This window comes from Mixophyes fleayi, chromosome 5, assembly GCF_038048845.1.
Source record: "Mixophyes fleayi isolate aMixFle1 chromosome 5, aMixFle1.hap1, whole genome shotgun sequence".
In the NCBI taxonomy this organism is placed as follows: domain Eukaryota; kingdom Metazoa; phylum Chordata; class Amphibia; order Anura; family Limnodynastidae; genus Mixophyes; species Mixophyes fleayi.
The window spans coordinates 208487960-208501920 of NC_134406.1; the positions used below are offsets into that span (position 1 = coordinate 208487960).

At 38.5% G+C, this 13961-nt stretch overlaps 1 long non-coding RNA gene across 1 annotated transcript in view; it reads left to right on the plus strand.

Annotated features, from left to right (window-relative positions):
• Nucleotides 1-1154: 1154 nt before the first annotated feature.
• LOC142157817 (uncharacterized) overlaps nucleotides 1155-13961 on the plus strand; it is a 33116-nt gene continuing 20309 nt past the window's right edge. Inside the window, exon 1 of the long non-coding RNA XR_012692649.1 lies at nucleotides 1155-1212. This is a non-coding gene — a long non-coding RNA (uncharacterized LOC142157817). The remainder of the gene's footprint in view (nucleotides 1213-13961) is intronic.

Here is a 13961-nt window from a genome sequence, read left to right on the forward strand (position 1 = left end):
AGGAAATGTATCACGTATAGTGTCATACTAATCCACTTTTTGCCATCAGACATCTGCTACTATCGGCTAAGCGATCTCACTTTGCGCATGAAGTTATGGATGATAAAGGATTAATGGTCAAAATGATATTGTGTCTGTAATGCTAATAGAACCAGTATTTCGAAAGGAAGACACATAGGCAGCTGTTGGAGAGTTGACCCCCACCCTTGGAGGGCATTGTTTGAACCGACCTATGGCCTGCAGTATAATGGACTGTCCTAAATCCTGAACCAATGGAAAAATGCCATGACATGACTACTGTTTTTTATGTACAACAAACTGTATATAAACCAGGCACTGAGACCATCATTCAGTCTACTTTGACCACAGGCTTAAGGATTGAGTGACTGTATGCTGGATCCAGTGTTCTGTGTATGTATCGGCTGTATTTGATGTTATTTAATTGTTATTTGTTACATATTGCTATTAAATTTCTTTGTGTGTTGGAACCACATTGATCGCTGCAGACAATTGTTATTGATAGCGACTAGACGAACATAACAGTGGAAATGTTGTTTATGGCTTAAGGATTATATATATATATATATATATATATATATATATATTGTGAAGATTTATAATTGCGTAGGAATCAGAACTGACAGATCTAGCTACAACTTTTAGGGCTCCAGTCCAAACTTTGCTACTAGACCACTTTTAACTTGAAGCATATATTTGCATAGGGAGTCAGAGGACATTATGGGCCTGATTCATTAAGGAAAGTAAGGCAAAAAAAGGAGTAAATCTTCTACTGGACAAACCATGTTACAATACAAGGGGTGCAAACTAGTTTATTATTTTGCACATAAGTTAAATACCGGCTGCTTTTTTATGTAGCACACAAATACTTTGTAGCTCTATTTTTACACTGAAATTTAAAATTGATCTAGGACATGCCCTATCCCAACTCTAAATCTGTCCCCACATTTTACATTTACCTCCCCTTCCTTTTATTTGCTGTACTTTCCTTAATGAATCAGGCCCTATATGTTTTGCACGCCTCCATTTTATCCGAATAGCAACATTGCTTTTCCCTTCATCATAATGACGTATAACCACATTGAAAGCACATTTATCAACATCCTTAAGAAGTGTTAGTTTCACTTTTGTCGTACAACGTACACAGTTACATATGCAACGGGACTAATGTGGAGCTGTATGATACAACAAAAGGTTTGCAATTTATGCATGTTTGATATCAACAGAGAGCCCCACATTTTTGTATGAATATTGGTAACAGATGTAAATTGCTGATTCTTGGAAGACCAGCTAGTACTCTTTTGTACTCTGCTTGTTGAAGGTATGGAAATGACAGTTTCCTAGAAACTAGAGCACACGCTTAGATGGAGCTATTTTATAGGAAAAATACCCCCCACAAAGAGAGGAAAGAAATCAAGCGGAAAAGCATTTGAGTTTAGTGTGATGCAGTGTCAGGAAATTGTAAAACTGGACTCAGCAGAGAGAGATCATTTGAACATATTCACACTCTGCTGACTAATTAGTATTTTGCAAGACAGTAGTCCATACTCAAAACATTGTAGCCAGTTCAATGTGGAAAAAGAAAATGATATTAGTTGTCTACCAATCTCAGGCATTAGGGTCCTCATTCATTAAGCCACGCAAATCAAGCGTAAATTGTGTTTCGTTTTTTAAATTGGTCATACGCATGTTCGTATTCTATGGATCTGAAATACGTCTGTTGTTGAATACGGGTCTAGGTAGGCTCTGTTCTAGCAGACAATACATTGCAGGATATGTCCAATACCTATATGGAATATAAAGTCCCAAAAGAATGCATAGAAGAAAAAATGACAAAACATTTTAAAAAAAATCCATCTAATAAATCTATTAGTATGTTATTAATGTCTACTGTACATTAAATTTATTTTTACAGTTGCCCCTGATTGCAAACACATATTCAAGCATGTATACACAGCCCACAACACTAGAAATCAGCACTTACACCCAACCTGTAGCTGGTGTAAGTGATATACCGCAAAACACGTACCTTGGAGATGCCCAAATCTTGAATTGGATGTTCCTGCATGTACCCGAGTTTGGCACACCCATACTGTGCATTCACTAAGTGCATATGCCCAGTAGCACCCACATTCCATCCTGTAGGCAGTATTAAGATAAATTGAATATTGCTGCATTCAATGGCATAGAATCCAGTTCTTGGCATGAGCAGAGTGATTTCATGCAAAATGCTGCACATCTTGGCATTTTAATTCCATAATGAATCAGGCCCTAGGTCTTGTTTTGAAAAGTAATAGAGAGTTTTGTCAAACTCTGCTAACGCTGCAACATGCAAAAAATTAAACTAAAATGCTGGTGTTTGGTACACAGGTTTTGTTTATAGCATTACATATTTAAAAATGCAATTCTTGGAGCTTGGCTGCATGTACCCTATACTTACCCTAGATTCATTACAGAGCACATAAATGATGGTCCCCCCTTTTCCTCCCTCTTTCCTGATTGGAAATTTGTGATAAAGTTGGTCATGTTGACAGCTGTATAGTATTATTGTTATATAAAATATGAAATATTTCTACTGTTATGTCAAATGTGCGTGTGTGTGTGTAATATATATATTTATATAATATATAAAATGAGAGGGAGCCTAATTCCTTAGTAAATTTGCTCCTGGACAAAACTATGATGAGGGGGAGGGGTGCAAATGACCTTATTATTTTGCACATCAGGAAATTGCAGGCTGATTTTTCTTAAAACACGCAAATACTTGATAACTTATGGTTTGCAGTGAAATTTAAAGGAAACCTAGGAAATGCCCTACATCAACTATAGATTTTGTCCCCACATTTTAAATTTACCTGTGGTCGGTATGGAAGATGTAAATATAAGTGTGTGCATATATATGTGTGTGTATATATATATATATATATATATATATATATATATATATATTTGTATGTGTATATATAAATGAGGTACATGTTATGACAGGGTGGGAGTAAAGCATTCGCTTTTCACTGTACATGAACAAAATGACAGTGTTGGAAAAGTAATGACTGCTGGGAATGTTTCATTGAGGCTTGTCTCACAGTGTTAAATCATAGACCGCCTAAGATTCAACAAAATGAAAGGCAATCCATAGGCAATATTTTGTATACATCTCAAATTGTCTATAATTATATGTTCTTGTGGAAGCTAAAACTCTACAGTGGACATGTGCTTTCCTTTGCAGAAAATAAGTGAGCTGGCAGGCAAAGCATTGAGGAATGCTAGGCTTTGTTAAAGTAAAAATATATGTGTTACCATTTTTACAGCAATCATACAACCAGTCAATGGTAACAGAAAAGTCCATATCATTCATACTATCAAAGTAAATATCAGTTGTCACGAACATACTCCCAGCTTTCGTGACTTTACTGTGTTTACTGTATGAGATATGAGGTTACACATGATTCCAGTCCGCAGTCTCTCTCTACCTATCACACAGGTTATAGACCTGCTGAATCACCAGACAACAGCGCTCTCACACCCCCACACACTTCAGGTTTGCCACCACCTATTGAATATGGGCAATAGGACCCTGATATACTGTCCCACACTGGCATACAGGGCATCTGGCTACCCACAGGTTAGCAAAGCCCACACCAGCAATCAACGAGTTAACACATCACACCTCCAGACTGTTACACAAATGTAAATGCAAGCACAAACTAGACATGTTAGTCAAATTTGTTAACAAATCACATACCGGCATTCAAATGGTTAACTTGGTTGAGCTATTTTCTTCTTAACATGCTAATGGATTCGCTAGAGTATCAAGGACGCCACTTATTAAATTTATAGATTTAACATACAAAGGTACAGGGCATTCAGATATAAAAAACAATTACTAAATAATTGACATAACATACACAAACAAAACAGTTTAAAATAAAAGGGACTACATTCAGAATATAATTTACATGAGTTGTATAATCTGTGCTATTGGAAATTTGTTTGGAAGATGTGCATCTTATTAATGTGGATTAATTTTCCCAAAAAACTGACAACTTGTTGATAACAGGTCTCTTTTTAAAGACAATTCCACACCTGTCCCTATCTCCAGGGGATGTGTCCTGTAACACTTTTTTAATCACCATTTGCGTGTTTCCTGATATAATACCCAATTCTACTATGTGACTTAACTTTTCTGTGGAGCGTCACAAAGACCCAATTTATTTATTATTAATAGATTCCCTATGAATTTACCCATCTATTGATACCAAACAGGCCTAGGTAAATGACATCAGTTGAGCTTATACTCATTTTCTCAACTTCTCTGTGTGGCAGAATTCTTAATTTGACATATGAGCTGACCTTCATCATGCTATTGAGGAATATGTGGTTAATCACTACTTTTATTTATTTTAAGTGGAATATTTTAAAACTGAATTCATTTTGTCTATATAAAATACAGCCAGTCAGCACATGGTCCCCTTGAGCCAGACACCATGCTGAGCAGTTCCTAAAAGTCTATTCAGGTGTCAAAACTTATTCCCCACAATTATGGGATGGGTTAACCCTTATAAATAACCATAAGTTCTCTATGTTCACGACTATATTTATTACTCATTATTTATATAATGCCAACATATGCAGTGCTATACAGATAATTTTATCTCATTCATATGAGTCCCTACCTATTAGTAGAGCTTACAATCTAGTTTTCCTACCACAAGCACACAATCTCCAATTTAGATAGCAGTCATTTCATCTACCAGTGAGCTTTTAGGCAATGGGAAAGCCCCAGGTGAATGGAGCCTACTTGGATATGAGGAGGATATCCAAACTCCACATAGATAGCACCCTGGTTGAATTTTTACCCAAGGCTCCACTAAAGCTTGCATCATCTGCTTTACAAAATCAAATGCACAGTTAATGTTAACCAATTTTAAAATCGTTCTAAATGTTAACTAAAAATATATTGCCATTTTTTACTTTTTTTCTTCATACTCCGCTTACCACTCCCAATATCTAATCAAGGATTAATTTTCTACCAGATTTATAGAATGCTACAGGGGTGAGGTTCTTGTGGAGGTTACTCTATAAAGTGACCTTTGTGCTTCTACTGACAAAAGAGTGGATAGCCAAATAGCAAAACATTATGAAACTCTGCAGTATAAGGTAGATAGACTTCTCCTCTATTTGCCACTGTGCACTTTGATGTCAGCATGATCAATACCAATTTTTTTCTTATTCCTCCTTATCGCTGCACAAAACACCATGGAGCACTTCATATTTTGCTTATACTATGCCCAAGCAAGTTTATACTGCAGGTGCCAAAACACTTTTTCCGAATCTCAGTCCTGAAGAATTAGTGCAAGTGGTAGCGTCTGTTCCAGTATTACTTACAATGGGCAGCACTAGACTGAAATCCACACCATCTCTCCTTGTTATGCCACATATAGCCTTTCAACGCTCCTTAAAATAGTATATATTTAAGTAAGCATATAATGTGGCCCATAACAGCTGGTACTGTGAGACTTGGAGGGCTGAATTTTCCAGGTTGACAAAAACAGAGTAAAGGCTGGGGATTGTCATTGAGGAAGGAGGTTTCAAATTGGAAGAAAGCAGTGTTGGTTGCATATGACATAATTTTTTCCTGGAGACAGGGAAGCAGCAGTTATTTTAGAGAGGAGACCAAGGAAAATACAAGAATACATATTTGGTTGAGTTGGAAGTGGACCTCTGTTGAACGACTTGCATGAGATGTGAATAAATTGCAAGTGCAGTACACTTAAGTCTCCAGAAGGACCTGGAGGTCTTACACAAGGGACCTGCTGTCAATTTAAGACTAAGCATAGATACTTTAAATAGCCCACTGAGGAGATAATACACTGCTTTAGAGCGTAAGCAAGCAACAAGTTACCTTACTAATTCTCTAATTACATATACAGATTTTTCATATCTTGTTAACAAAAACAGGAACTTTTGGATGGATCTTATGAGAATTTTATATAATCAATATCAAGAAATTTGTTTTTCTTTGGTAAAGCACACCAGTGAGCAGGCATTCCGATAATCAGAGTATATGATCACAATTAATTTCTTAGAATATGTGGCAAATAAATGAAAGAGTCACTTTGAAAATGGAAACAAACAGACATGATTAGCAAATATTTGCAAATAACTTAAAGTGTCCTTTCCATTTTTCAAATTGATCTAGCAACAGTCTTCCATTAGATCCATTAGGGAATGTTGTATAATGTACAAGAACAGTTAATGTATAAACACTGATGTTATCTTTGAATATTCTCATTTTCACTAATACAATTACCATCTCCTATATAACAAAACACTAACCTCAGCCCTATACAGTGCAGATCTAGCCACCACATACAGTCTCCAATGATCCAAGCTTCAACCAGGGTATACCAAACCCGACACCTATAACTATGGTCCTGCACTGTCGAGTGTCACTGGAGAAAATCTAGCTCAAATGTCGACTTCCTCACCTATAAATTCATCCTTTCATCTCAAAAAACTGACTTTTCTCTTGCCAAGCAAACATACTTCACTTCTGTAATAGCCACTCAAACTTCTAACACCCAACTATTTCCCACCTTTATAGAAACAATAATTTGCTGGACTTGTGCTCCTCCAGAGTGGGAGAAGGGTATAGGGATGCTGTCACAGACCCATTCAGGTTGCCTAAAGACCCCTAGATGATACATGGTTAGCCCAAGAATGGGGAAAGGGCGCAAAAGTGGACGGCATGGGAATGAGGGGGGGGGGGGAGAATTATCAGTGGTAAATATTAATTGTTGCATAAAATATTACATTTTCTATTCTGAGAAACTATTTCTTTCCCTCTTCTCTATGATGCTCAAAGAGGCTTTATATTGATTGAAAGTTACAATTATCGTCAGTGAGTGGGACCTTCCCTCTTTGTTTATGTAATTGCAGCCCTCTTTGATAGGTTTAGACACTCTACTTATCCTGAAGCTGAACTGTTTACCCAATCAGGAAATGTATGGGACCCCATTAATATCAATATTTTTTCTTCAAGCCTTTATTTTTATACAAGTATCCCTGAAGAATCTCAGGGCGGGTTTGTACTGTTTTACTTTTGCTGCACACCGCTATACTTTTTCTGTTTGAACATGTGACTACTTTGAAATACCCGCTTGTCGGAGCACGTCATAACAGCTGGAAGGCGGTGGGAACCTATCACGCATGTGCAAATTGGATTCGGAATGCAGAACTTTAATTACACTGGAGCACCCCTGATGTAAACTTCCCCCGCGATGAGGAGCTAAAGATGGGCTTATCTACTGAGGAAACTTTTTCTCCGTCTATGTAAAGACACCGGAAGGCTAGGCATAGCACGCCAACAGAACTGTAAGTTTGTACTTACTCTCTTTTGCCATACTGTTGCTTTCTATATATTCACTATCCTGATATCGGGTTGGGATTCCCTATTGTATATAGATATGTATTGTTCTCATATTCATACATCTGGACTATGAACAGGGTTTCTTTCTGTGGAAAGGACTGTCACCCTGTTGGACATTTACTTATGTTGCATACAGGACGTATCGGATATTAGTCTGTTATGCCCTGAGTGATTCATTTTGGGTCCTATCACCCTATATTGCCATTATTTTGTATTGCCTGCTCGAGGCATCTTTTATTGGTCTGGACCTTTTATTTGAATTTATTTGAAATTGTATTTCAATAAATCTGTTTGTCTCTTACACTACTGTTTATGCACATCTCTACCATTCTGAGCACATGAACATTCCACATCCTTTCATCTTATCCTACCTCCCCCTATACCTATTGCATCAGGGATTACTACAGGTTTTTATCCATTCTTGAGGTTGAGGGCGCTTCCTCTATTTGCTAATATTCCCTAAGCTGCAAAAAATATACAAGGGAGCGCAGATCCTCTATTATACAAATATTTTTATACTGATAAATTTATCTACAGATGAAAGAAACCACTGTTTAAACAAGATATTCCATATAAATGTGGACACCTGGCGGCCTACAGCTCCCTCATATCATTAGTTATTATCACACCACAATGCTGAATAGAATTTTTGAGGGAGCCACTGCTAAAGGCTCAAAAAATTAGATTATCATAGAGGAATTCCATCTTAATACAACTTCAGTTTCCTAAACTACCCATAACTCAACACCCACAAAATGCCACCACAATTACATTTTGGAAAAGATAAAGAACGTAAAACCACATATCAACACTCAAGTCACCACTTACATCCTTTGTAGCAAATCCAAACTTCTCCCCAGGAATCAATTTATTAGCTTTCCACAAATAGGCTGCTGAAGGGGTCTTCGGACAGCTGGTAACTACGACGAGGGTCTGTGTGTTTGCTGAGCTCCAGTCCAGTTGGGATCTCTCTCACACTGAATTCTGGAAATATTTGCAGGTACACCACTTCCTAGGTTCAGGTGGTCTTGTCCATTTAGCTAAAAGAGAGCTTTGGGCAAAGGTTATCTCTAGTATCAGCTAAACCAGAATTCTGCCTACAAAATATTATTAAAACTTCTATGTCTAAATACAACAAATATTACTGAGACATTTCAAAATGCTGCAAAAGGTGTTATGCCAGTCCATTGAAATCCTTCCTCCCCCTATGCTATAAATGAATGGTTCACGAGAATTGACTTTTACAGGCATGGCTAGTTTTTAGAATGACACAAGTTTTGGATTTCACAAAGCTTGCTGCTTCAGTGTTTTTAGACCCTTTTGTCAGATGTTGCTATGGTATACTGAAGTAAAATTACAAGCATTGCATAAGTGTCAAAGGCTTTTATTGGCAATTACATTAAGTTTAATCAAACAGTCAATATTTGCAGTGTTGACCCTTCTTTTTGAAGACCACTGCAATTCACCCTGGCATGCTGTCAATCAACCTCTGGGCCACATGCTGACTGATGGCCGCCCATTCTTGCCTAATCAATGCTTTGAGTTTGTCATAATTTGTGGGGTTTTTGTTTCTCCACCTACCTCTTGAGGATTGACCACAAGTTCTCAATGGAATTAAGGTCTAGGGGGTTTCCTGGCCATGGACCCAAAATTTTGATGTTTTGATCCCTAAGCAACTTAGTTATCACTTTTGCCTTATTGCAAGGTGCTCCATCATGCTGGAAAAGGAAATGTTCGTCACCAAACTATTCTTGGATGGTTGGGAGAAGTTGCTCTTGGAGGATGTTTTGGTTCCATTCTTTTTTCATGTGTGTGATCTTAGGCAAAATTGTGAGTGAGCCCACTCCCTTGGCTGAGGACTAACCTCACAAATGAAAGGTCTCAGGTTGCTTTACTGTTGGCATGACACAGGACTGATGGTAGTGCTCATCTTTTCTTCACCGGACAAGCGTTTTTCCAGATGCCCCAAACAATCTGAAAGGGGATTCATCAGAGAAAATGTCTTTACCCCTGTCCTCAGCAGTCCAATCCCTGTACCTTTTGCAGAACATCAGTCTCTCTCTGATGTTTTTCCTGGAGAAAAGTGGCTTCTTTGCTGGCCTTCTTAACACCAGGCCCACCTTCAAAAGTCTTCGCCTCACTGCACATGTAGATGCACTCACACCTGCCTGCTGCCATTCCTGAGCAAGCTCTGCACTGGTGGTGCCCTGATCCCGCAGCTGAATCAACTATAGGAGACGGTCTTGGCACTTGCTGGACGTTCTTAGATGCCCTGAAGCCTTCTTCACAACTATTGAACCTCTCTCCTTGAAGTTTTTGATGATCCGATAAATGGTTGATTTAGGTGCAATCTTACTAACAGCAATATCCTTGCCTGTGAAACCCTTTTTGTGCAAAGCAAATGATGACTGTTTCCTTGCAGATAACCATGGTTAACAGAAGAAGAACAATGATTTCATTTCTTTTAAAGCTTCCAGTCTGTTATTCTAACTCAATCAAAATGATAGAGTGATCTCCATCTGTGTCCTTGTCAACACTCTCACCTGTGTTAACGAGAGAATCACTGACTTGATATCAGCTGGTCCATTTGTGCAGGGCTGAAATGCAGTGAAAATGTTGTTTTTGGGTTAAAGTTCATTGTCATGGCAAAGAGGGACTTTGAAATTAATTGCAATTCATCTGATCATTCTTCATGACATTCTGGAGTATATGGAAATTGCTATTATAAAAAACTGAGGCAGCAGACTTTGTGAAAAATAATATGTGTGTCATTCTCAAAACTTTTGGCCATGACTATATATGTATATAGACAATGTAATGCATTCATCTATCGTTAAATACCACAAGTTCTGTGCAGCCTGGCAATCCTGGCTAGAGTTCAAAGACTCAGATAGGTTTTGCAGTTACCATACAATTTTTGTGTAAAACTGTCCCAAAAAATATTATACATTGTGCAATATTATAAAATATCATGAATAAAAAGGATGTTGTAATTGTTATTCAAATAAAAACACTGCATTAACCTTATGGCTGCTATGTTACACAAGTTAACCCATGCATGATACTCATGCATTCTAGTCAAATCAAGCTACTTAAGGTGTTAAAAAGGTTCTTGTCATGCATTTGGGGCTAGGCCAGGCCTCCTCAGGGGAAGAGCGTTACTTCCCGACGTAAGTGCCCTTTTTTAACGTGGTTTTGCCACATGTCACCACCCCATCATTTTTCTCCATCACCTCATCCTTCATCTTTATCGCCACATCTATCCAGATGTCTATCCAGACACAGGGATCTCTCTCAGCGGTCCTTAGTATCACACTCCTCTCGCTCTGTCACCCCCGGCAACCACCAACCACTCCCAACTGTCATTTCTCCTTCAAGAAATATATATATGTATTTTTTAAAATCTTTATAAACACTTTTAACAGTTGACAAATTAAATTAACAAATTAAAAACATCTTAGTATACCAAATTTCAGCCCTTTCTGAGTTTTTTTCCCCACACACACTAAGAATTTAGTAGGTCAGTGTATAACTCCGCCCAGCAGGTGGCGCTGCAGCAAATTTCAGCCCTTTCTGAGTTTTTTTTTCCGCACACACTAAGAATTTAGTAGGTCAGTGTATAACTTCGCCCAGCAGGTGGCGCTGCAGCTTGGTTTTTTTTTTTTTTTCACACACAGACACGCGCCACTAGGCTTTCATATAGTAGATACCAGCTCACTGGTATATTTGCAATTTAGGTTGGGTCGTGGAGATATTACTCAAGAAATTATTATGATTGTAACAGTAATTCAATTCTCAATATGTCAGTTGCATGCAATGCACAGTATTTTAAGAGTTTTTCTTAACATTGTTTAATGTCCAAGACTGTAACATCTGGTTTTGCTCCAAAAAAAGGATTAAAGTTTGAAAACCATCCAAAACTGAAATCTAGCAAATTAAGTTTGCCTAAAAAATTATTGAGTTTGATTTACTAATGGCTGCCCATCATAAAAAAGATTGTACAGGTCTTTGTTGTAGTCCTTTATTGGCCTGGATGAGTCTCTTTTGTGAAATATTTTTTGCTATGGTCACTAAAAAAATGTGTAAACTAGTCCTGGTGGTAGAACATGTTTCTGCTATAAATCTGCAACCTCTGCTTGTAAATACCTGTCAACCATAAACCTTGTGTGAAGCAATATCTTTAAAGCCTATTGTCAGTGGCTGTTACAAAACATTGCAAATCCTACGGCTGAAACGTTATCCATCAACATAGCATACATAATATACATGTTTTTGGCCACTATGTATATATATATATATATATATATATATATATATATATATATATATATATAGTGGCTGAAGTGGGCTGGTACCACTTCTCCTACTGCTCTCACTGCAAAACTATCAGATTCCATTCACTTACATTGTCACCACTTTTAAATTTGAACTTCGACCACTATACACATGCACACACACACACACACACACCATGGTCAAAAGTATGTGGGTACCCCTTCTAATTAATGTGTTTAATTGTAGTTATTTCAGCCACACCCATTGCTAACAGGAGCATAAAATCAAGCATACATCCATCAATCTCCATAGTTAAACTTTAGCAGTAGAATGGGTTGTACTGAAGAGCTCAGTAACATTTAATGTGACATTGTCATAGGATGACTCTTTTCCAACAAATCAGTTTGTCAAATTTCTGCTCCGCTAACACTGCTCCGGTCAACTGTAAGTGCTGTTATTTTGAAGTGGAAATTGTCTAGGACCATCAACAGCTCTGTCACAAAGCTGTAGGCCATACAAGTGCACAGAACGAGATTTTCAAGAGAAAGGAAGTGAGTAGCTCTAAAAGTCATCTGTCTTTGATTACAACACTCACTACTGAGTTCCAAACTTTCTCTGGAAGCAACATCAGCACAAGAACTGTCCATTGAATTGCTTGTCCATGGCAAACATCCACACATAAGCTGCTCACCATACACAATGCCAAACATGGTCTGGAGTGTTGTAAAGCCCACTGGCATTGGACTCTGCAGCAGTGGAAATGTTCTCTGGAGTGAGGAATCATGCTTCAAAATCTGGCAGTCTGATGGATCTTAGTTTGGCGAACGCCAGGAGAATGCTTTCTGCCAACTGTAGAGATTTTTGGAGGGGGAATAATGGTCTGGGACTGTTTTTCATGGCTTTTCCTCGAGCCCTTAGTTCCAGTGAAAGGAAATCATAATGCTACAGCATACAATGATATTCTAGAGAAATGTGTGCTTCAAACTTTATGGGAACAGTTTGGGAAAGGTCCATTCACGTTTCATCATGACAATGTCCCTGTTCACAGAGCAAGGTCCTTCAAAAAATGGTTTCCCGGCTTTGGTGTGGAAAAACTTCAAAACTTCACTAGCTTTCACAGAGCACCGATCTTAACTCTATTGAACACCTTTGGGATGAATTGGAATGCTGACAGCAAGCCAGACTTGACTTCACCTATCTTCTTGTAGCTGAATGGATGAAAATAATAAAGAAAACTTCAAAAAATACCTTGTCTGTCCGGAATCTAAACCCACAAGACCACACTCTCTCCTGTGAAGGATCTTGTGTCCCACTCACATACAAAATACAGAGCTAATTAGTCACCATTTGCAGAGTCTCTCAGGAGGCAAACAACCTCCTCCCCAGGACTGAGAGACAGAGGAAACTGCCTAGCAGCTTCTTGTCAGCACCTTGCAGGTGCAATTCCCGATTACCAGCACTTGCTAGCTTGTTAGAAAACCCAAAATGGGCCTTATAAATGGAGCTCACTCTTCTCTCTCCATTTACACTGTCTCTTCTGATTGCGGAGCACACTCTTTAGGATGTTTTTTCCCACACACAGACAATCTCTCTGGGGTTTAAAAGCATATAAGACAGACACCCTGAGGCATATACCGCTGTTATTCACCACTTACCCAGTACACTATGTATCAGTCACACATTAAAACCATTGACAAGTGCAGTGAATAACATTGATTATCTCAGTACAATGGCACTTCTCAAAGAGTGGGATATATTAGGCAGCAAGTGAACAGTCAGTTCTTGGAGCAGAAAAATGGGCAAGTATAAAGATCTGGGCAACTTTGACAAGTGCCAAATTGTGTTGGCTAGATGACCGTCTTCCTGGTATGCAATGGTTAGTACCTAGCAAAAGTGGTCCACCGGTGACAGGGTCATGGCGCCCAAGGCTTATTGATGCACCTGGGTAGCAAAAGTCAGCCAGTCTGGTCCAATCCCACGGATATTGAAGCAAATTTAGCACAAATTGCTGAAAAGTTAATGCTGGCTATGACAGAAATTGTAAGAACATACAGTGCACCATAGCTCACAGCACATGGGGCTGCATAGCTGCAGACCGGTCAGAGTGCCCATGCTAACCCCTGTCCACCATCAAGAGCACCCACAATTGGCACAAGAGCGCTAGAACAGAACCATGGAGCAATGACAAAAGGTGGCCTGGTCTGATGAATACAATTTCTTTTGCATCATGTGGACG